Raw genomic sequence first — 25774 nt, forward strand, 5'->3', positions numbered from 1 at the left:
GTCAACTTATTAGTCTGTGCAGTAAAAGCAAGATTGTCTTCACCTATTTTAAACATTAATGTATCATGGCACATGTTTTGAGTACTATAGTCAGATGGATAAAAACTTATCCCCAGGTTAGCAGGTATATTACAAATGGCTGTGAAAATTCAAAATTCAAAAACGCATTCTGATAATTAAAGTTATACAAAATAAGCACAGACACAATTCAGAGAAGCAGTAACTGATGGAAGAATGAATGTGTAAAATTAGCACTTATGTCAAGCGTCATTGTGCGTATTTTGCATATACTTCAGTTTTTAACTTGTCAGACTGTTGTCACACTTTCTTTTCTATTTAACCTCAGTGTTAACATTTCCTTCCTCTTCATCAGTGCGCCTGTCAACTTTAGGGGACACTTTATGCATCTGATGAAGTGGACCTTAATCCACAAAAGCTTATGCTGTAATAACATTGTTAGCCTAAGGTGCTGGGAAAACTCTGTTTGCTTTCCTAGCGTTCCATGTTAATTCACATTTGGCTCATATTTCTGAGCAGTTGTTTCTTAAATGGAACAATAATTTGTGTCTAGAAACAATTGGGAGGAAGTTGGAGATGCCCAGATGTGAGTTCTTGTTTCTGTTTTTCCCCTGGATCTTTTATTATTAATTATTGAAAATTAAGTTGTCTGTATTTAGTTCTATGTACAGAAAATAATTTGTGCAACAACAAAAATGGAAGTAAAACACACCTTCTACATCTGATAAACTACACCTGTTCTAATTTTTAAAAAGGAGGGCAACATCATTTCATTCATATATCCCATTTGAATAATGGAGAGTGGGCAAGGACAGTAGATCTAAATATGTGTTTGTACCAAATTTATATTTAAGTTTGTTTGCTCTGGAGGGAATAAATCCTGGTGCAGTGTGTAGTATCATGACATTGTGCTTGAATTATTTTCTATACTTATGAATCAGGCATATGCTACAAAATGGATATGGCCCTAGTTGGTTGGATGTGCTGAAAACATCTTAAGTTTCTATTAATCTACCATTAATCTATAGCAGGTACATTTACATATGTGGAACAAATTCACTAAAAGCATTAAGACTCATTGCCAATTACATGCATTGTGGTGTCAGGTCATACACATCTAGCCCTAAAGGTACATCAAAAAGTTATTTGGCCATATCCATTTTAAACTATAGCTTTCTTTTAAGGTACTGGAGTAAAGTTACAGCACACCTTTTGTAGATACTATTGCATTTAGCAATCTGAATTACATTTTTCCTTATGCAAAGTGTGCATGTGGTGGATAATGTTACACAACGTTATGCGTAGTAATATTCTGGAAATCTGGTAGAAGCGGATGCTTTGTGCCTTCCTCCGAACTGTCAACAAATGGATGCATTTAAAGTCACTGCTGCAAAAGATATGAAAAACATTATGAACTGAGTGAAAATAGATGTTCTCAATGGTTGTACTTGAAAATCACCACTAAGATCCATCTTAAATCAAATAATTTATTAAGTAATTACATGTAAACACTTTATATTGACTAGCAAATACATTGCCAGAGTACTCCCCTTCCCGCAACAAAGGAAAATACCCTCTTTATAAACATACTGACTAATGATATACATTCTACTTTACAGTGAATGTATATACAATTGACACCTTGATTTTCCTTGTGTTTTATTCATTTAAAGTGCAAATGAGATAAATTTGATCAGCATTGCAAGACAGTGTCAATGGTAACTTTGGTCTATCAAGTGAAAACTAGATAAAATCCTCACCCACCCCACCCCAGTATTTTTTTTTAAAAAAGCAGAGAAACCACATCTTGCATGACAATCTTAAAAAAATAAATAAATTCATTTTCTCATATAACTGAAAATATTTTTAGACAGGAGAGATAATACTCTGAATAAATGGAACAAGCATGTTTCTTACTTACAATTTAGAGTTAGTAGTTACATACAAACAGTTACACAAATACATAAGCCACAGAATGTCTGAACGTTGTCCATTATGTCAAAAATACAACAGTTGTGAGATGGTAGGCAGGTTTCTTAAAACAAAAGAATAGTAGTTATTTACATAAATAAAAACAAAGATTTTTGCCTTGTTCAACATTCCAATCTTCTAATAAGTGCGTACTCTTACAGTACTATATGCTTGTATGATAATTAAAAAGTTACAGAAAAACATAACCACCAAGAGATACTAGCACATCTACTAAAGATTAACTAGCAACAAAAATTATGCAGAGATTGAGAGATATTTCTATTCTTTCCTTGAGAGATTTTTTTTCTGTCCTTTCAAAAAACAAAACAAAACAAAAAACCTCACATGTGAAAAACATACTACAGATTTTTATCTTAATATCTGGAAATGGAAACAAAAATTGTAGGATTTGTTTGCACTGTAAAATCCTCCCATGCAAACTATATACTGTATGGAGAACAATTAGCAGAAGCTATGATCGTGGCTGCACTTTCCCCACCAGTTATGATCCTAGAGTTAGCTGCAGGTTCTCCATACGATTGCCCATAGCTTCTCTTCACCCTGACATCCTTCTGTTTACGTGCCTGCGGGGAGAACTAGTTCATAGTGATTGAATAGTTCATAGTGATTACCCATGAATCAAAATGGGTAAAAATACTTTTGCTGACAATTTTTTATAAAATGGTTATAAAATTAACAGCATCCTACATCAAAACACGAAGATGTTATATTTCAAAAAAGTAGCTGTGTTAGTCTCTTGCAGCATAAAAAGAAGGCAGGGAGAGGGAAAAAGAATTATGGCAACATCTTTAAGATTGATTTGTATTTTAGCATGCGCTTTTGTAGATATAAACTCTCTTCTTCAGATGAAGTACCACTTGGTATTGCCACATTTCTTTTTTTTTTTTCTTCCCTTCCCTTCCTCTTGTTTAATCTATATATAATTAATGCAATTATGAAACCTTGAACTTCTATGATTATGTATGCAGGTATATGTTCTTGTAAAGAAGGAGTTAATACTGTTTCCAGAGAAGTCAATAGGATTTTTGCCATCCATCTGCAATTTATAAGAATGGTCTTTCAATTTAACCAATAATGAATAAAGGCTTTGTTGCTTGCTTCCTTTGCTTTTATGCACTAGGAAACAGTATATACACTAGGAAATATTTTGTTTGTGCATTGGATGCTGAAGCCTCACTGACATTAGTGCTATATCTATGCAACATTCATTGTAAAAAAAAAGAGATTCTACTGGGAAAAAGATATAGGATATCTTAGAATATTGTAAAATAATTAGAACTACCTGTTGTTGGACTTTTCAAAAAGGAAAACATTTCAACTTCTGTTTAAAGTTACACAAAGGCTTATTCTTTTATTTTCTTTTTTAATATCTTACCCATCTAATACTTATATATATATTTGCTATTTTGCTGCCCATGTATAAACATAATGTGCTGCCAAAATCCTGGCTTAATAAAGCACCATGTGAATGCAGGCAAACTGTTTCCTCTGTTTTCACTTCTCCCTTTTGTCAGCGTGAAAACAAGAAACTAGCATTTAAACATCTGTTACATTACATACAAACTGAGAATTATGATTAAGCATTCCCAAACAAGCCAGGATCAGGTCACCTTTAAACAAGGATTTTGAAGTTGGCTGTAAAGCTCTGACTTGTTTGGAATCACACAGGCCCCAGTTCCATAATGAGAAGCTTTGTTTAAGTGCTAAATCCTGACTTCATTTTATACTTACAGAGTGGAGAAGCAAACTAGAAGGGGGGCATATGTGGTCCTACTTCTGCATATTCACTTTCTTATGTCAGGACTTATTCTGCCACATATGATTTCAGACAGGCTTGTTATCAGCCATTTGAGTTTAAAGAAATGGCACAGCTACAGAGTTTTAGCAATGTGGCTTCAGAATTCCAAATCTTTAAATGAATGTAATTACTTAGCCTTATGAGAACAGAATGAACAACCTTTTTCTTTCTAAGAAGAAAGCCTTGTACTGGAATAATACTGACTGCAGCACAGCATTGAAATGTGGAGCACCTTGGAATAAAATTTAATTTACATATATTTTTCCATGTTAAACAATTTAATTAAATATTCACATTATTACAAAATTACAATATTGACTGTAAAAAAACCAAGAGTGATATGCACCATTAAAGAATCTTTTTTTTCGGAATTTGAAATTGTAAATAAATTGCTTATATAGGAAAAGCTATATATTATAATATTTTGGACCAGTTTCAGTTGCTTGTGTTATACTGTAATTTACCAGTGTTGAAGACAATTTATCTTTAAACTTTAGATGATTGATATCACACGATGTATAAACATTCGTGTTCCAGAGTGGCAACAGAAGTCCTCCTCACACCTTCTGAATGCTTCAAAGAAGGGTCAGTATCAACTGTTCATATTAAGGTTGTTGCCAACTATATTGCACAACCAGGGCCACAAAAAGGGAGGCTGCACAAGGGGTGGAAAAGTAGATTTCAGTTGAGATAACACACAGTGAAGATTTAAGAACACTAGGGATCTCATCTCAAGAGGAAGGAATTTTGATTTGTTCTACCACATGAATACTAGAGAACTCATGCCTCCTTTGGCAGCACCTCACCTCCATTATTGGATGCAATCTATAAATGATGCAGATGTGCGCAGAATCCTAAGCAGAATTAACAATAAGCGAGATTTCCCCCACATACATAGGACTCTTGGCACACACACAACATTTAGGAACGAAATGAAGTGCACGGAGGTGGCGGCGCATGATCTCACATCCCCACTGGCTGTGGAGGTTACCTTGCTTTGCAAATAACAGGTCATAGGATGAAATCGATAGATGGTACTGAAAGTTCTAAAAAAAGAAAAAGATAAAGTCAAGACTTCAAAAGACAGAAAGGGCAGTTGCATTAACACAACTGGAGAAAATTGAAATTAAAAGATGTCGACTATTACGTTACTATGACTAGTTGACACTTTTATGTGTTGCCAGTGTCTCTGACACTAAGTTTCAAATCATAATATTGTTCAACATTGGCCAAAAACACTCTAGAACGAGTCTATTTTATTAACAACCCATTTATGTTTAATTATTTTCATTCTGTGATACTAGTTTGAATCTATATTGAAAGTAGATAAGCTTGTTTTGAGTTCAATACTTCACTCTTACAATTTTCATATATTTTTTATGCAAGCTGTTAAGATGTTTTGTCTAATGTTATATATTCCACTTCTGTCCACAACCTCTGTTAAAGAAATAGTCTGCTCATTTTTTAGTGCAACCTTTCACTTATGAAGATCTAGACCAGGGCACAGAATATTTTGGCCCCAAGGGCTGTATCCAGTGTTTGACAGAGGTGTTGGGGAACCACATGTGTGTGCACACACACAGTCCCTTCCTCCACAAAATATTTCAGCATGCAGGGATAGAGTGGGTTAAATCTTTCCTTTCCTTTCCTGTTGAGATATAGGAAGGATGTGTGTGTGTGTGTGTGTGTAAGCTTCTTCCAGGTCCTAGCGATCTTCACTGGGATGTTTTGTTTTGTTTTTGCTATTACTAGCAGTAGGAAATCCATGATCTTAGAGCCTGTTGCGAACAGTGGCTTCTTTACCTGTAGCAAAAACTGGATAGGGTCCTGTCAGCTTCAGGGGCAGCAGCTGAATACTTTCAATGTAAAGCATCTAAATCAGAGGTGGCAGTTGTATGCTTCTCATATGATACTGAACTGTAACTCCTGGCATTTCTCCCCACTATCTATGATCGCTAGGGCTGCTGAGAGTGGCACTCTAGTAATCTGGGGAGTAGGATTCCCACTCCCGATCTAAAGAGAAATAGCTGCAGTTTTGAGCAATGCTGTGTTTTAGTTCTTTAGCATTTTTTTTCTGGATCAGAAATGTCTAAAAATGGTGCCTTAAAACTTTATAATTTCAGCCACAATTTAAAAACACAACGCTAGCAAAGTTCACTTTTTAAAAAAGTGTTGTAAAAAGGGAAAACAGAAAGAATACTCTATACTTTCCATTATCTGAAGACAACAGAATTTGTAAATAGATGGGGAAGGACAGAAACAGGAAATGAAGACTGACCTTATAAACAAAGATATGTTTAGGGCTTCTGGTTTCAGGAATAAACCGATATTTACTGGTAAAAGTCTGCCAAAAAACAAAAATAGAAACACAAGATTACTGGTAAATATTGGTTTATGTGGAAAAGAAAAACTCTCACTGAATCCCCTATTATCCACATAGTATTCCATTTTAACTGTTCTTGTATTTATTTTTTTGAAATTTCAAAGGGATTGGGGGGCAGGTTGAGTCTGAACAAAAAGTACGATGCCAGAATTTCATTTAGAAAATAACTGCCCCAAACCAGAAGCCATTTCCCACCTGAAAAAAATAAAAAATTACAGTATACACCTTACGTTTTCCAGACATTTTCTAATAAAGCTTAACTATGCTGACTGATACGTTAGGCAAAGAAAATTTATTTCTGTCTCAGCTCCAGTTTTTGCAAGATGTGTAAGAAACCATAAATAATCAGTTTTATAAAGAGTAACTTGGGCCTGTTACAGACTGCCAAAATAAAGCTGCTCCGGGTCTCTTTGGAGGTATGGTATTTAAATGATGCATGGGTCCTAAGAGTCCGGAGGTTGTGCCAAAGCCACACTCCATTCCTAAGCACTGGAGTGCAGCTTTGGTGCAGCTTCCGGATTCTTAGGATGCATGCATCATTTAAACAGCATATCTCCAAAGAGACCCGAAACAGCTTTATTTTGGCAGTCTGTAACAGGCCATAGAATCATAAAATTGGAAGAGACCACAAGGGCCATCCAGTCCCATCCCCTGCCATGCAGGGATCCAACATATTTCAAGTTACATATAAAGAAGACAACCTAAATGGGTGCTTTATAAGAAAATTCTAAAATCTATTCTCAGGTGACAGCTTCTCTGGGATGAGACAAACATCCTCAAATTTCTTTGTAAGTTTTCAAGCTCTCCAGCAATCTTCATAAGCCATGGTGTAGCAACTTATTTATGAATAGACTTGGAGACCTCCAAAGCTTACCCAAACCATAACTAGTTAGTCATAGTAAAGGGATGGGCTGCTGGTGGATTATGGCATTTATAGACTAATTTCTTTTAAACACCAAAACACACGAACCATATTATTTATGTGGAAAAGGTTTCATAGCAGGGAAAGCAAAAAAACAGCAAATAGAATTTTAGCTATTCACCCAAGTACAAAATTCTAAAATGTGCCCACAATCCACATTAAGTTACAAAATTCAAATTACAGATGTTCTAGACTACCCTTTGGAAATATTAGGACAAAACGCCTAAAATTTACACAAACACCATGCAAGTTGCAATATTAAACATTTAAAACGCATTAAATTACCCATATAAAACTAAACATTTTGATTTTGCTAACATTTTCCCCTTGTCTTTAGTGGAAATTTTAAAAACTCAGAGGATTCCATTTTTGTATCTTGAATACTACTTATATTTAACTGCTGAGCTAAGCTTTGTAGCTTCACTGGTGGCAGACGGCTAAAGAATTTACTTGTTTTAAAAATGTTAAAACTTACAAGAATTCTTTTAGCTGAGCTGAATTGTGGATTTATCAGAGGAAATTGTACTTTAGAAACTACTATCTTTGTTTATATATTCTAGGAACAAACTACATTGAGGCACAGAGATTGTACATCCTAACAACACCAAGAATTTCCAACCCTTAGAACAAATGGGTTCACCAAAAGAAACAAATTGAGAGAAAATCATATTCACCAGTTTTGAGACAACAACAGCGGCTACAAGAAGCCATAAACTTCTTATATGGACCATATAGGCATACAAGGTCATATAATCTTATAATAAATAAAATTTCTGGATATTGGGAATCAAACTTCTTCTGTCTGCTTGAGGAGGTACAAGGTCATCCCTCTTTGCAAACATCCCGCACATTAAGAAGCATACATCTCTCACAGGACGTTTTTGCCCAGCTCCCCCGTAGCATTCCCTTAGCATCTTTCTCCCAGAGATGATGGTCAATATAGAGAGTATGTGAATAATTTATTTCTCTATATGGATGAGATCCTCTATGCTTTCAGCACAGCATAAATATACACCAATCTAGTGACCTATGTGCATGGGGCACAGTGGTCTTGAGTTCATCCACTGCACAGTGACTGACTTAACTCCCTCACCCATCATGCCAAAAGTGAGACACATGGCTCGGTGTGAGCTGTAAACTGATTGGCTGCAGTAAGAATTGAACTTACACAACCCTTGAGGAAGTGCAACCACCTGGGCAACCCCTTGTGCCCCAAAAAGATCCCAAACGGTTCTCAACTCATTCCATCATCTGATCAACAGACACAACCCAGGATGGAACAACCTTGACAGAAGCTCAGTTCTTAGCTACCAAGGTTCTTTGTTGGCAGACAAGTTTATCACACTAGCGAGATGCCTTGGGAAAATGGGATTTAAACAAGAGTTAAATTAGAGAAAACCCGGAAATGCCAGAAGTTTATCACATAACATCACTGTTAACGTGAAATAACGCGAAGTTAAACTGAAGCTAAACCGGAGGAAAATGGCAGCTTTTTACTTTCGGGAAATTCTGAAAGTAAAAAGGTGGTATTTTTCTCCGCTTTAACTTCGGTTTAGCTTTGCATCATTTCACTTTAGCAGCAATTCGGTGAGATAAACCTCCTGAATTTGTGGGTTCTGTTTATATTTGAATTTAACTCCCGTTTAAATCCCATTTCCCCACGTGATCTCGGCTAGTGTGATAAAGCTCAGAGTCAGGTTGAACATCCATTTCCAACTTATGGTGACCCTAAGGCCATAAGGCTGTATTTTTCTGGGACTGAAACTCACCCAAGATCACTCAGTGGGTTATTATGTCTGAGCATGGAATTGAATCCTGATCTCCAGAGTCACAGTCCAATGCTCAAACCACTACATCCTCTCCTTCATCCCTGACATCAACCTATTCCCTGCTGGCAAGAAAGTAAAATAGCTTTCCTCCAACCCAGTACCCTTTAGGTGTGCTGGTCTATAATTCCCATTTCCGAAGGCAATATAGACAAGTTAGCTAGGCATGCTGGGAATTCTAGCCCAACACACTGAGACGGCACCAGATTGGGGAAGGCCATCCTTCAGAGTGGTGTAACGTGTGCCAAAAATTCAGGACATATCTCCAGAGATCCATCCAAAATTACAAGCCCCCTCTCTCCCATACACACTCTGACAATCGTGATGAGTCTTTCACTAGTCTGTACACATACACACAAGAACCCGTGGTCAGGGGTTAATGATTCTTTTGGTGGAAAGGGAGGGTCTGTCCCTGCACTGCCAGAAGGATTGTGTGAGTCATACATCAGTCTAATTCCCCTTTGGTATCCATTTGGCAGTGAGGAACTGAGCTCCCATTCACCACTGGAAAGTAGTGCTGTTACCTGGCAACTCCAGGGAACTGGCAGGCAAGAGAATTCTAGCCTGCTCAGAGATTTTCCTGCCCAGGGTTTCTTAAACATAAAGAAACCCAAAAAAACTAAGGCCTGTTACAGACTGCCAAAATAAAGCTGCTTCGGGTCTCTTTGGAGGTATGCTATTTAAATGATGCGTGGGTCCTAAGAGTCCGGAGGTCACACCAAAGCCACGCTCTATTCCTAAGCACCGGAGTGCAGCTTTTGGTGCAGCTTCCGGATTCTTAGGACCCATGCATCATTTAAATAGCATACCTCCAAAGAGACCCGAAACAGCTTTATTTTGGCCGTCTGTAACAGGCCATAGAAAAGCAAGCATGCAGAATCCTTGCTGGGGGCAGGTTTGGATGAGAGATAAGGGAAGATAATATTGTGATGGGCAGGAGGACCTGCTCATCAGCCTTAGGTGGCCTAATCACATCTAATACAAACCTCACAAAAGGCAGAGTATGAACTATCCTCACACACCCTCTAGCATGATGACGAAACACACCTATGCAAGTGAGGTCTGGTTCTCTTTTGTAGGGCAAAACTAACAGGATTCCAACAGGTATTCAGTTGATTTAAGGAAAAAAACTTTTCTCATAATCACCAGCATAATCTCTTCCCCAAGGATGCCTCTGAATGCAACCGGAAAGTATCCCACATCTTTCTTTCATTCATTCTTAAAAGAATGTAAGAAGTGCTACCCTTGGGAACTACTCTGTGATAGGGCAAAACCTATCCGTAACTGACACTGCTTGCACAGCAAAGAATATGCTTCGGTGTGAGGTCAAAGGCTTTCACAGCCGTCACCCATAGTTTTCTGTGGGTGTTTTGGGCTGTGAGGCAGTGTTCTAGAACAGTTTATTCCTGGCATTTCACCAGCAGCTGTGGCTGGCATTTTCAGAGAATGCTGGCATGGAAGAGAGTGAGGTATATATACTGTTGGTTGAGAGAAATGCTAATGAAAACTACCCAGAGTTAGGGGGGGTTCCAGCAAAAAATGGATCATTAATTAAATAGACACCCTTAGGCCTTGCCATTCAACAACAGAACAATACACAGATTAACATGTAAATCGCTTCTTCTCAACCAACAGTATATACTGTATACTCCATTCTCTTCTAGGCCAGCATTCTCTGAAGATGCCAGCTGCGGCTGCTGGGGAAATGTAAGGAATAGACTTTTCCAGAACATGGCCTCATAGCTCAAACAAACCCACAAAAAACTAACCTGTAAGTCACTTCCCCTCAAACATCAGTAAATATATCCCACTCTCTTCCATGCCAGCATTCTCTGAAGATACCAGCCACAGCCGCTGGTGAAATGTCAGGCATAAACTCTTCTAGAACATGGCCTCATAGCCTGAAAAACCCACAAAAATATGCTCCTGGCTGGAGGAAGGGGAAGGCATCAACAGTGCCGAGTATTGACCTCCCTACGGCAGACACAACTTCTGGACTGGCCCATGGAAGAGGAGGGGAAGACAGCGTCCTTAACTCTCAGGTTCTGGAGGAAGCAAGAGGCAGGATCAGGATTAGTAAAGTATGGGAGATAGGGGGCAGGAGGGAAGACCTGAATTCTCCAAGATTCAATACTGACAAATATGTGGATTACAATTCTCTCTATGATGGCAACTTCTGCTATCCCCATGTTCCAAAACAAAAGCACAGTTATTTTTAAAACAACAACAATCAATTCTCATTAGAATAGGAAGTGAAATGCAATGGCCCAAATTTAAATGTCAGTTCCAACTAGAGTAGATGCACTGAAACAATGGGAACTTGAGGAATCAACACTTATGTAAATTCCACTAAGTCAATTCCACTGAGTAGCTGAGCAGAGCTCTAGGTAGCACAAATAGATGCATTTAGGTTATAATAATTATGGCATAAATTCACAATATAACAAATTTCTTAGATCCAAGGTTTAAGATAGTATGATGTTCATGATGGCATTGCTATTGAAACCAGTATGTTTCTGGAAAAGTAATTTCAGATGTTGCAGAATAAAAATACTGTATATATTTAGGCATCTGATGGAGCAGTACAGTCTGGAAGTCCTCTAGGCACAGGACTCCTGAAATAAGACGGGGATGGTTTTGTTTTACATGGTTATACTCCTCTTGCTTTTCTCTTGTCAGCTTTTCCATCCAATGAAACAATCTGATGAAGGTTTGAACATTCACAATACAGTAATCAAGGAAAAAGCATGAAGAAGTTGAAAAGCTTGTTTCCTTCCATGCAAACTTTCTATTTTATAAAACTCAAAGTGAAAGCTGAGAATCAGAAATTAAAGGTGAAATCTGTTCAAACATTAAATGTGTGAACACATTTTTTAAATTGCAACTTTGGGAAGAGGGGAATCTCTGCCTCAACTGGGGCCACACTTAAACTTATTTTAACTGTCATTTCATCTATGTAATATTCACAACAAATAACATCTTCCTAACTTTCACCTATGTCTATACTAGTTTCCTACCTGGACATCTGGGCTGGAGGATAGGATTTTTGTTCAAAACATGGTCCAACATACATGGTTAAAATCTGTCCCATGGGAAGTTAAGTAAGCATTAAAAAATCAAGTTAATATGTCACTCGATCTATGATAAGTTGTTCAATAAAATTTTATGTGGATTTTTTTTCTTGTTGAAAAAGGAATATATATACTGTATATATATATATATCTTTAAAATTGTCAGTTGGGATCCTGCCATTTTTTAGGCCACCAGCAGAGTCTCCAAGGGTCGTCTGCTGCCATTGCTGATTCTGTGCCAAAACTCAATGGTACATCGGTGAAACAAATGTCACTTTCATGCCTTTTATGTACCATATTTGAACAAAAAAGTGGCACTCGTAAAATTCCATGTGATTTCTTTTTAAACCAGCGGTGCCACATGTTGGTGGTAAAATCAGAAGCAACATGGTGGGCTCCCCCCATCTTTGGGGAAGAGGGAGATGTGTATACATCGTGTGATATTAGGTAATGGGGGGGGGAGATACAATTGCACATTTAACAGTGTGACCCCATAGTTCTTTCAGACATTTAAGATATTAGCAAGGTCAGCTTGTATTATACTAGGATTTTCAAGGATATATACTTAAAAGAATGGAACAGGCTAAAAGTAAAATGAAACAAATATTGCTTCACATTTTTTGTTCAGTTACTATATTAATGGCTAACAAATCCTATGCATGCTCATTCCCAGATAACTGAATACCAGACTTTAGTTCCTGCATGTGGATAATATGCAGTTTAAAAGTTCCATATTAAAAGTTTGACTGAAAGTAAGAATCTCTTTTCTAAGAGGTTTCAAACTGAGTTTCTGGCTGAGTGTACATACTGTTTATGAGCCTAGAAAAGGAAAACTTTTTGCTTACTATACTATACTATATTGTTTCTAATTTAAGTGTTTTCACTCTAAAAAACTGAAATAAGATATGCTTGGGTTTGTTGTCGTTGCTGTATGCCTTTAAGTCATTTCTGACTTATGGCAATCCTAGGGTGAACTAGGTTTTCTTGACACAATTTGTTCAGAGCAGGTCAGCCTTTACCTTCCTCTGAGCTGAATGTGATTTGCCCAAACTCATTCTGTGGGTTTCCATGGCTGAGTGGGGATATGAACTCTGGTCTCCATAGTTGTAGTCCCATGCTCAAACCACTGCATCACATTGGCTCTTTTTCCCTAATGATCAATAAGTTTGCATATTGACTGCTAACATTAGTATATTTCTCATTTTTGTTTAAATAAAACGAAGCATCTGTATTTTTGTCTTTGTAGAAATATCAAAAGGTGCAATGTTTGGGAGAAAGATTTGATGGAGAAGAAGTGCTCAGGGCCAGTCTTTCCTCCAATCAATACTTCACCCCAGATGATGTTAGCCCAATAATGGGGATAAGCCAGGTACCCACTGAATTCACTGTGGAAATTCTTTGGGTGTATGTTTGATGAATATTTCAGGGTGCTTCCAAATATTCCTTCTTTTTCTCCTTTACATTTTCTTTTCTTATAAGAAAACAGAGAACTCAAGAAAATGCAGAAGGGTTACAAATGGAAGGCAATGGTATCTGGATGATCAATAAAAGTGTGTTTGAAGGAGAGCAATTACAAAATAAAATCCTCATTTGGAAGCATTTCCCATGTCTCGGTGACATTTTGGCTTTCTCCTTGTTGCTTCAATACTCTGGGATTCAGATAACCTCAGTCACTGGGAATGATGTTTGCTTAGCTGATCAAGAATTATGCTGATAAGGGCATTAGACTAGCTATTCTACACATCTGGATGTCTGCATATGCAAAATCAGTGCTGCATCAAATAATTCTCTAGGACCAAAATCTGCCATGGAAAAAGAGAAGGGTGTGTAGTTGCTTTAGCGGTTTCATTCAGAAATTCACTACTGTTCTGAGACCAGTTAACTGCTGCTTTAGCGTTTTTAACATTGGTACTTTTTTCTAGAACCAGTGAGAGCATCACAGAATCAATGTCATTGAGGCTAAAGGAAACGTCTACTTATTTTAGATCAACAGATGGTCAATTCACAACATTTTGCCACATTGCAAAGGGACCAAACAGAATCCCTAAAGGCTCTGTGCAGATATGAGCAAATTTAATTCTCAGTAGCCCAGCAGATAGTCTTATTTGTAATGAGAGTTTTATTTACTCTACTAGAAGTTATGTTTAATTTTATGCTGTTAATATTTCCATCTTGTTTCATAATTTATATCGATGTTTTATTATATATATTTGTATGCTGCCCTTTATTTTAAAACAAAGCAGTCTAAAATCTATGTTAAAAATTCATCCTTAATTTGCTTTTTTGTTGTCCCCAGGAAGAAGAAGGCTGTTTTTTTAAAAATGACTCCAGATCAAAAACCAATTGGAGCTAAAAATCACATGGAAACCAAACACAGAAGCAGAAAGTGGGGTCTGTAGTGATCAGAACAGTATTAAAGATAGAAGACAGGGACAATTTCATCCTTTTGCACTGAAAAAAAAGAGTGCTTTTTACACAGGAAACAAATGTTCATGAAAAGGAGGGATGTTCATAAAGTGTGTCCTTGCATTTCAAGTCCCCATACACTAATAAAATGCTCATTGCATTCACAAAGAAGGTGTACAAGAAAGGCAGGGACCCTTGTGGGAGATGAACACAGGATTTGCTCTGAAAAATTATACTAAAAACAACTCTTTACTTTTTCTCACAGGAATAAATGGCAGGTATCTGCTTGCATATATCATAGACACACAGCAAATATATCAGCTTACACACACACACACGATATATTCAAGCAGATACCTGCCATTTATTCTTGCGAGGAAAAGTAAAGAGTTGCTTTTAGTATAATTTTGTATGCAGGTGAAAGGTCTGCAGATGAAACCTTATTTCTAGCAGAAATAGCAAAGACCTGGACTGATTACTGAAGAAAGTCAAGGAAGAAAGTGCAAAGGCAGGTTGACAGTTGAACATTAAGAAAAAATAATGACCACAGAAAATGTACAGAACTTTAAAGTAGATGATGAAAACATGGAGACTGCAGTCAGAAGACTAGAGCTTGGAAGGGCAGTTATGAAGGAATTTAAAAGCTCCTGAAGTATCAAGATACCTCATTAAAGTTAGGTCTGTCCATGCCATCATACAGTAGTTTCCATTTCTATGTATGGTTATGAAAGCTAGACAGTGAAGTAAGCTGATAGGAAGAAAATCAACTCATTTGACATATTTGGTGCTGCAGAAGACTTACACAGATAGAATGGACTGCTAAAAAGACAAATAAATGGACCTTAGAGCAAATCAAGCTTGAATTCTTCCTAGAAGCCAAGATGACTAAACTAAGACTGTTGTACTTTGGCCATATCATGAGAAGGCATGACTCACCAGAAAAGACAATAATGCTTGGTAAGGAAGAAGGCAGTAGGAAAAGAAGAAGTTTGTATTCCAGATATATAGACTCAATCCAGGAAGCCACAGGCCTGAGACTACAAAACGTGAACAGAGCTATTGTTGATAGGGTGACTTGGAGGTCTCTCATTGATAGGGTTACCATAAGACAAAGTCAACATGAGATAAGTGAACAACATATCTGCTTCGGTAAAAGGAAAAGGGGCATTATATACTCAGGAATTAATCTGGTTGCTGACCCAAACCTCTCAACTCTGACTTTGAATATTCAAGATCATTTAACACATCACTAATTTGACTTTTTCCAGTATGACAATATTCTTGACTAAACTATGGCAGAGATTTCATCGCAAGTACCACCTTATCATGAACCTGCAGCAGGGATGCTTTCAGGGTGCTAATAATAATCAGATTGAAAACAAATGTTAGATATTGCCATGGCAATTACTACTAAAATCCATTTATCTTTGAAAGCATGTTGTTTTGGTCAGGCATGTAGTCCTTATTAGCTTCCCTGTTCAAAAGACATTTCATCTAACAGCAACCTTTTAAAGTTTCTTGCTTCAAGCTTAACTTAACTTTAATTTTTCTATTATTATTATTAGCTTATAATGTTGGATATCTATCATTATTGTGGAGATTGAAATCCATAAACTAAACTCTGGTAAAAAGTAGTGTTTCAATATCTACATATTGCCAATAAGACTTATGAAGAATGTGGGTTGTGCACCCCAATCCCCCAAACAGAGAATTGTCTTATATAATTCCCAGGCTCTTTCTCAGCATTTGAGTTCTTCCATCTTGTTTTCTAGGACTTGTCATAATAAAACATTACGTTGCTAGCATCACCACCTCTTTAAAAAAGATGTACTTTTTCAAAACTGGAACTTGATGTCTAAGCACTTCTTGTTTCATTCTGTGGTCGTTTGTACACACTGGACATTTCAGTGGCAGACAACTAGCCCCTAGATTTTCCAAAACTGCTTATCCCTGCCTTTGAAGGTGTGAAATAGCCCATGAGACATGTTGGATAGCAATTCCCATTACACCCCAGCAAATATGACCAATAGGTGATGGGACATGCATTGCAATGTATCTTGACATGATGGAGGAAGGTTAAATCTGAAATCCATTTTTTTTTTTTTTTGGGTGAAACATAATCTCCAAATGAAAACAGACACAGATTAAGCATCGCTTGCAAACTGTTGTCCCATCTGGTTCCCTAGAATCATAATGTCTGCTTTTCATTTATCACTTTCACCAAAATCCATGAGGCAGACTTTGTGCATATTTCAAAACATAAATGTTGACCCGAGTCAGGGAGTGTAATTTTCAGAGGGTGAAACCAATTTTCATGTTAGTTTTCATGTTCATACAATATATGAAAACATCCTCTGAAAACGACTGTCCATTCATGACTCCAGCAAGGAGCAATAAGCCCAAGAACCCAAACTATCACATAAAGTATTACATAAAAACAATAGAAAGAAGTATTAAAAGATTAAAATCTTACTGTTAAAGAAACAAGGCCCAAGACTTTTAAAAAATAGCGGGTCACTCTCTTTCCCAAAGAAACATTACTGCAAGCACATGAATGAAGCCTAAGCAAGCAGCAGGAATATCTTCTATGTCTGCATTTGAGCTGCTGGCAGTAAACCGGATCACGGTTTCAAAAAGCAGCTGAAAATATGTGAGTTGGTTACTCCCGCATGTTTGGGATCTTAGTGTAGCCTGTTTATGGATGGCCCTTGCTTAGTCTATATGCCATTTATGGCTATAAGACTGGCTTTCCAATTCTTAGGTTAAAATTGTGTTTTGAGCACAAAGATTTTGCTTCCAAAGTGCAACTCTATCACAGAAACCTCAGCAATACACCATATCTATTCAGGATCCAATTTTAGTAGAAAACTGAGCATATCAATTGCAATTTTAACTATAAGACAAAATAGTGGTACACTAGCCCCATATTTCTTGGCATCCTAATCCAGGCTGCAATTCTACATGTACTTTCCAGGGAGAAAGTCTCGCTGAGCTCAGAAGGGCTTACATCTTAGTAAACCTTGAACATATCTTCAATGTCACCAAAGTCAAATTAGCTCGCTCTTAAATAAAAAAAGCCATTATAAGTCAAAACAATCTCATTACTTCTGCACTAGGAATTACATGCTCACATGATACAGTAGCCAAGAATATCAAATGATAGTGACAAAAGTTTGATTTGTCACCAGAAAATAAATAAATTCAGTCTCATTTTTTATTTTGGAGGAATTCAGATTTTCAGATAAAGGTTACTCAACTTGTAATGACATCTAAGACAGGCCATGTCCAAAGTCTGTGTCCGCGCATGCGTTTGCGTGCCTTAAAGTTGCCTGTTGGCTTATGTCAACTCCATGAATTTCATAGGGTTTTCTTTAGACAAGGAATGATCAGAGGGGTTTTTGCTACTTCCTTCCTTTGAAATACAGCTTACAGCAGCCAGTCTTCACTGGCAGTCTATCATCCAAGTACTAACCAAGCCTGACTCTTCTTAGTTTCCAAGATCAGAAAGGATCTGGTGCCTTTAGGGTACTTAGGCCCATAAACATGCTTGCTGGGGGGAAACTGCTAGGAAAAAAGAAATGAAGTTAGGGATTATGAAATATTGCTCCATCTATGAAAATTAATATTGAAACTATTTATATGAATGTATATATGTTGTTAAAAACTCTCAAATCAACCAAAGAATACAATCAAACAAGTTCAACTGTCCAAAGAATATACAATAAAAAGAATTAGCATCCTATTGGGAGACCTCTAGTCTTTAGAAATGCAACAATTTTCTTGAAGGCCAAAGATGAATCAGTCTCAAATGGTACAGTATTATAAGGGTCCTTCAGAAGACAACTGACTGTACTAGGAAACCTGACGGGGAAGAATAGAATCCGTTCGTATCTGTTATTCACAGTCTATCAATATTTTCAGATAGACGCGTTTTGACAAACAGTCTTCATCAGTGGCTGAAATGTATGCTTGAATTTCCACAAATGAATCAATCTATATACAGAGTAGTCACCAATTATTCTCCTGCTTTTCCACAGGTTCTTTTTATTGTATATGCTATAAATATTTTTATTGATAGTTTTTTCAATATTAATTTTCATAGATTGAGCAATATTTTATAACCCCTAATGCCATTTTTTCCCTTTTGTATTTGTTAGGAAAACTGCTAAGAAGACACAAGACCAATAAGTGCTAACTCTACATAGGCTCTGAAGCAACTCTGACCTCTATACCACCAAGGGGCAGATCTACCATTTAAGAAGCTGCCCCTGGCCAAGGCTGAACCCTGACACATCTGAGGTGCCCCATAAAAATGGGTTCTGAGAAAGACTGATAGATCATGGTGGCTTTTCAGTCTGTTCATAATTACTTTCCTTTGAACTACTCTTTAGCTGTCTCAAAAACTCATAGCGGAATTCACACTTAACTTCATATAATGATTGGATAGCTTTAAAAAAATAATCAACATTTTTTTTCATGGAAGCCCCCCAACATAATGTTTCCCATTTGCATTATACTGTTTTTCAACTCTGCTTAGCCTTTATTTTCTGTATTCACTTCTCTTTATCAGACTTGCAATTTAAAGCAACTAATCTAACTGTGCACAAAAGCTTTATCTATGTATATATATGCACATGTAAAGATGAACACACAGGAATTTATATTTTGCTCTTCTGGTGCTTACCAACCACTCACAATAGCGAATAACAATTAAAATCAATAAAAGTTCATATAGCATCATGACAAAAACAGAAATGTACAGCTGATAAAAGACTGACTAGAAATCATAAAACAAATACCTTGCTAAATATCTGCTAAGGTCTGATTACCTTATACCATCTTCCATGGAAAAAATGACATGCACTTACATAAATACTCAATTCTTGCTCTTCACATAGACTTTCCGGCACAATATCCCCCTTGTTGCTTGCATTAGCACTCAGCATTTAACATCTCCACTGTTTCATACTAGAAGCATACTCTGTTTCAAACAGTGGTGTCACTAGAGGGCTGCAGACCACACTGGGTGAAACCCCAGATAAGGATGTACATCCAGTGGGGGTGTTTATATATACCCCATGGGACTGGCAGGGCTGCTGAGCGAGTGAGAAAGGGCATTGCATGCCTTCCATTTGGGCTCTGGTGCAGCTGCAGCCATGGCAGAGCCCAAATGACCCTTTGGTCTATTTAAAAGATGAGTCTAGAAGCTCCCAGGAGAGGTCAGCAAAAGGGTGGTCTGGAGGCGTTGGATGTATGAAGGGCACAAAAACAGCCTGGAGACCATCCTTTGCCCACTCCAATGTACAGCAACAGCAGCAGCAGCAACAATAACAAGCTTTTATCCCAACTCTAAGGTTTAAGAGCTTGGGAGCTTTGAAATCTTACAATGGTTTGATTTCCCCCAAACCAGAGGAGAGGAAATCCATCCAATGTCCTTGAACATCCAACAGAATTGAAACTGCTAAAAAGATAAGCTTAAGATAAGCCTCAGAAGAACACAAAAGTGCCAGAAAAAGATGCTCCCTCTATGTCAAAGCAAAATTTTAGAACTGCCATTTATTTGCTTTCACTTGATTTCTGGGCAGATTTTTACTTCACCAGAAAGACTCATCATGCCAAATTTGATGTTAAGAGTACAACTGAGTTGATTTTATTATTATAATGCCAGAAATAACGCAAAAATGCCATTCACCCCATCTTCTGTGTTAGGAACTGTGCAACGATAAATGCAAATACAGTACAGAACATTAGCCACAGGTTTGCAGTCTACCAAAGCAATATGCAAATGTTTGCAAACTCAGATACTGCCCAATTATTCTACAATATTATCTGGTGATTACAACTATAAAGTTCCTGACGTTTGTACATTCAGAGGCTATTGCAATTTTGTAATTAACTAGTAAACGTCTGAAGATTACATTCATTACTGTTCTTTTGAGTGGGCGACAAGCAGCAACTGACAAAAGCGGATACAAACAACTCTAGTATTTACCATCTGAAGAAGAACTGCATAAGCTTCTCATGGGTACACTAAGCTAACAAATAAACAGAAATAACATAAAATGTTGGGGAAAACATTGCTTTGCATTCAACTGATGTGCAGAATCAATTGTTTTAGAACACATAGTAGGTTTAAGGGCCGGGCAATTCCTGGAGCATAGAAACGGTATGCCCACTCAAATAAGGACATCCCAAGTGCCTCTTCACACTATATCTCTGTGGGAAAATCAAGTGTACAATTTTCATCTGTTACTGGTATTCAGAAAAGGAGTTTTGGATGAAAATCAGGGCAGTAATAATGGTTTTTTTAATATATTTTAGGCAAACAGGACCAACATAAACATGAAAATATGACCCAACGTGAAATGCAAGTTGCCAACCTACAATCCAATCAAGCTGAATATTCTTCTCAAAGTCATATTTGATCCAACATGGATCAAATAGGACAAAGCCACCCATAAAATTAAATTTATATATAATTATGGTGGCTACCACACTGTAGAATGAAAGCAGCTTGACACCAATTTAACTGCTAGGGCTCAATGCTATAGAATCCTGGGATTTGTAATTTGTTGTGACACCAGAACTCTGACTGAGGCTGAATATCTCACGAAACTACAATTCCCAGAATTCCACAGCATTTGCGCAATAGCAGCGAAAGCAGTGTCAAGCTGCATAAATTCTGCCGTGAGGATGCAGCCTGTATTGTACATAAGGCTTTTACACCTAGCAAGGTAGTTAATCGATCCATCTAGTTTGGATATATGTAGTCCAGTTAAAACCTATGTCTGAAATTAGACATTTTCATTTGAACTCTCTTTTGACAACTGATTTACATGTGTCTTCAGTTACTTTACATGATGATGAAACGATCACCATTCCTATTTCTTTATGACGAAAATCCTTACAATGTCTGAAGTCAAATATTGGATAAAAGTAATACACAGAAAAAGATGGTGTGCAATACAGGGTTGTAATAAAACCCTCATGGGATGATTTAAAAGTCATTAATGCTCATTTCTACTTAAGAAAAACATTGTAATTGTAAATGGCACAATAACATGCCTCTCAAAAATGGGGCTGTTTATTGGACTATGAGTAACTTTATGAGTAACGTAATAAAAAGTCTTGTCATGTTGCTAGGATGAACTTTAGCAATCTAATAAAAATCAAGGCTAAACTAATTTTAAGGAGTAGTTATCGCATGAAGCAACATTTAATTTCAGTGACAAGACTATTTAAAGCATTTATCTATGCTGCCGTTCCAGCATTCAAAACAGTTTACAAATAATGACTAGAATCCAATGGAGTTGTTTCATTTACCTAACTGCTTCTGTCAGTGGGACTAGAAAGAGGTTGAATCCATGTTGCTCCTGTAACTCCCTTTGCACCCTCAAAATCTGTAAACTCATAGCAGCAGGTTTGGTGGGAATGATGGTGGGAAGAACTGCAGAGAGGAGGAAATAAAGTCCCACTGGGTTAGTGGTCACTGGATACAGGTCAAATTGGGGCAATCACAGCATAAGACTCTGCTGCTGCTCAGCAGCCAATGTGCTGATTAAACAAGGTGAGAATTTCACAGAGACAGAGATGTTCTATTCAACAAAGGCTTTATTCAAACTGGAGAGATAATCTGGTTTTTGGTGTCATGGCTCAATGCTGTGAAGTTCTGGGAATTGTAGTTTGTTGTGGATCCAGAGCGGAGCATTCACAGCACAGAACCATGGCTCTTAAACCAGATTATTTCTCCAGTGTGGATGCAGCCAAAGACAATATGGAGGCTGATATAGAGTGAGGCAATCCCCTGCCATAGGGTTGCCTTAGGGTTGCCATTAGTCATAAAGGACTTGAAGACATGCAGCAACAGCAACAACCCGTACATTTTGCAGATTTCAGAACGAGAAAGGTTTTAAAAGCCAACTAATCATGACCTTTAATATGATACCTGGAAGAAAACAGGTAACATACTGATCCTGAAAGTCGAAAACCAGCTTAAGGTATGTTCACTTTCTAAACATATGTCAATAATGGAACAACAGCATTCTGGATAAACCGTTTGCTATAGCTAACACCAATGCTTACTACCATATAAAAACAAAATAGATAAAAAACAAACACTGGTGCCATGAGAGACAATCTCCAAAATCCAATAGTACTTTCCACAAAATTATGAGTCCTTTTCATTTTGTTTCATATGGATTCAAACACTCCTCCCAGAAAATGGATTTGGAAGAAGGACCTAATTTTATGGTCACCTCTCATCCAAACCTCAACCTCTCTAGATTTATTTTCACAAAACCCTGTAAAGACTATAAGGCACCCTTCCAAAGTGTCAGTTTTTTATACCGAACCAACAAACGCAAACTGAAACAGCCACACATCAGAACACAAAAACAAATTTTAACGCGTTTGAATCTTTAAAAGAGGCTGATTAAAACTTGTTATCAAGAATTAATCTTCAGTAGTATTGGAAAGGGAGCTTCTCTGGTACCTAATATCAGGTAATGTATGCATTTATGTTTAGCATGGATCCACCCAACCATGTGGTGCGCTAAAAGGTAAAAGGCAAACCCCCTTAAAGCTGCAGTGAATTTCAGTATTGATAACACTGGCTTGGCTTTGTACTTCGCATCATAGCACATATGCTTCAAAGAACTAGAAGCTTTAGGAACAAAGATGGATATTTATTATGCCGGTTTTGCTATTTTTTAAATCCCACAAAGGGTTTGTGAAACATATACACACAGCGTACACCTTTAATACTGTTCATGAACCAACTTTGCATTGTCCCTTCACTACATTAGGATTTATGCTACAGAGCTTAGGCCTTTGACAGTGGAGGCTTTTTAGGAACCAAGGGAGCAATACTGTAAACCTTTGGGGATACACTTCATTAAAATCTTCTGCAGGATTTAATTCTCAATAAACATGCACAGATCAGCATTGTTTTTAACTGTTCTCTCATAAACGGACAGATCTGGTTGTACTCCTCAGAATTTAAAACAGTTTCCAAGCCTTAAGAGTCAAGGATGATTCCACATGGCTTGAAAACTTATTTTGATATTGAGGAAAGATTAATCGCCAATACAAATGTGACATGGAGGTCTACCATTATATATATATATATATATATATATATATATATATATATATATATATATATATATATATGCATGCCAGGGATCCTTCCATGCAGATCTAAAGGAGTTGTTTGGACTCCAACCAACTTGTTAAATTGTGAGAACTTATGAGTTCCTGGGCAAAAACAATTATTGTATTCAAATAAACTGACCTCTGCATTTCGTATATCAATATTATATCTACTTTCAGCCTTCACAATTTTAAACAAGTCAGACATGCAACATGTCAATCAAAGCTGAACGACAACGCTTACGATTTCTAATGAATTTGCAATCTGAAAAGTGTGACAAGTGTAATTGTTTGTTGTTGAGTTACAACGTACACAAGTCTTTTAACCCTAAATTAAATGAAACAGAAACCAGGATATTAATAGGAAAAAAATCCCATGCCTATTTCCTCAAAAATAAGATTAGCATTTACTCTCAGGTCAATGTGCAGAGGATGACAACTGCAAGAACCTTTGCAGAGGAAAGATATCTAAAGAAGAAGCATGTCACTAGAGTGCATAAGAGCTTGTCAGAAAGGGGAGAAGGAAAAACGATGAGATCCCAAAAGATATTTGAATGTTTGTAGATTTCAATGCACATTTTAAAAAAGAAAGATAGCAAGCAAGATACTACTGTATCAGGAAAAAAATGAATTACAACAAATTAATGCAAATATATGTTAAAGGCCAGTAGTACGGTTTCATAAGAATCTAATTTATAACCATTAACTCAGGTCAGCCTTGTTAGGCGTATCAAAAAAGAGACCTGGAGTTCATCCATTCCTCCTTAGCTACAAAGGCCGCATCCAGACGGCAGAAATGATTCAGTTTGACACCACTTATCGGCCATGGCTCAATGCTATGGAATCCTGGGAGTGGTTTTGCAAGGCATTGAGCCAGAAATCCATGGCACTGAACCATGGCAGTGAAAATGGTGTCAAACTGGATTATTTCTGTAGTGTAGATGCAGCCATATGGATTCCTTCCACCGTTTCTGGATTTCCTCCGCTCATGGCTTACTAGGACATCCAAGTCAGACTAAGGCTCATGCTAACCTCCAAATCATGGTTTGAAAGACGCCTGAAAGTCGTAATAGTGAGATAAAGCACCAGCCACAGTCGTTCAATTGATGTGGTGGCCTATAGTTAGAAGGACATGTTCTTCTGACATGTTCCAAATGCTTCTAACAATGATTTGGATGACTGGAACAAGAGATCCCAGCCCAGCCACTTTTTACTGATGAAGATAACTTGGATAAAAACAACACATCTTAATTTGTAAAGTTAATATTTCCTTTTCTAATCCTACTATCCCTCCTATTGCCTGTCTATGATTTCTCCGGGGACATAAACATCATGGTATCAGAACACACATTGTCTGTCATACAAGAAATGACAACAGTGAGTACAACCGAAACAGATCCGTTGATTTTTTTTTTTTATTACAAAGGTACTTGATTCAGTTGGCTTCAAAAAGATATATCCATAACCTATTTATGCCAGTACAAAGTAGTCACTGTTTTACAAGTTAAATGAAAACTGACAAAACAGTACTTTAATGGTAAACAGTTATAAAATATCATACTCCCAGTGCAGGAAGATATTTTATTCTTTTCAAACTACCAGACAACAGGGTGTATAAAGTTTACCCAGTCAGAACAGGTCAATTTGTAATACTTAAATCCACACTAATAACTATACGGATATATACTCATTAGTGTACAAATGCCATCCAATTTTCATCTGACCACAATAAATACAGTCGTTTGCATAGCTTAAAAGGGACATGGCTGATGAAAGAAACTGCTACAATGTTGTTTCAAAAATTAAAAAGGGAAAAAAGGAAACTCTTCTCAATAAAGTTACTGGCCTACTATAGGCCCTCATGTTTTCTTCATTGCCTGGTATGGCAGTTCTTTGTCTGCACAGTAGACAGATAGACTACGTTTTACAAAGTCCGGTGTGTGTGGTTCTGTTTCGCAGTACTTTCCAATAGAGAGCCTACTGCAAGCTCTGCAAGGGATGCTTTAAAAAGTGACACTGTCAAGTATTTCGGGTGAAAGGTTTACATTTTGGCACGTTCTCTAACCATCTGTAGACTAGGCTTGGCCATGGACTTGACAATACCCCTTCCTCCGCCCTGGAGGATCTGTTTGGTAAATGTTGAATCCCCTGTTTTCCCTCCTCCCTGCTAATTCCTCTGGCAGATTGTCAAATCCTACAATTCCAGCA

At 37.3% G+C, this 25774-nt stretch overlaps 1 protein-coding gene across 2 annotated transcripts in view; it reads right to left on the bottom strand.

Moving 5' to 3' along the window:
• Positions 1 to 1491: 1491 nt before the first annotated feature.
• PURA (purine rich element binding protein A) overlaps positions 1492 to 25774 on the bottom strand; it is a 29986-nt gene continuing 5703 nt past the window's right edge. The window contains exons 2-4 of one of the 2 annotated variants that reach the window (XM_042462218.1): positions 6087 to 6152; positions 4800 to 4854; positions 1492 to 2053 (exon numbers count right to left, since the gene is read on the bottom strand). The gene's annotated coding sequence lies outside the window, so the exon portion shown is untranslated. Of the gene's footprint in view, positions 4855 to 6086; positions 6153 to 25774 lie in introns of both variants that reach the window. The other variant, XM_042462217.1, reaches the window with a different exon arrangement.

The sequence above is a fragment of the Sceloporus undulatus genome, chromosome 4 (genome assembly GCF_019175285.1).
Source record: "Sceloporus undulatus isolate JIND9_A2432 ecotype Alabama chromosome 4, SceUnd_v1.1, whole genome shotgun sequence".
Lineage (NCBI taxonomy): Eukaryota > Metazoa > Chordata > Lepidosauria > Squamata > Phrynosomatidae > Sceloporus > Sceloporus undulatus.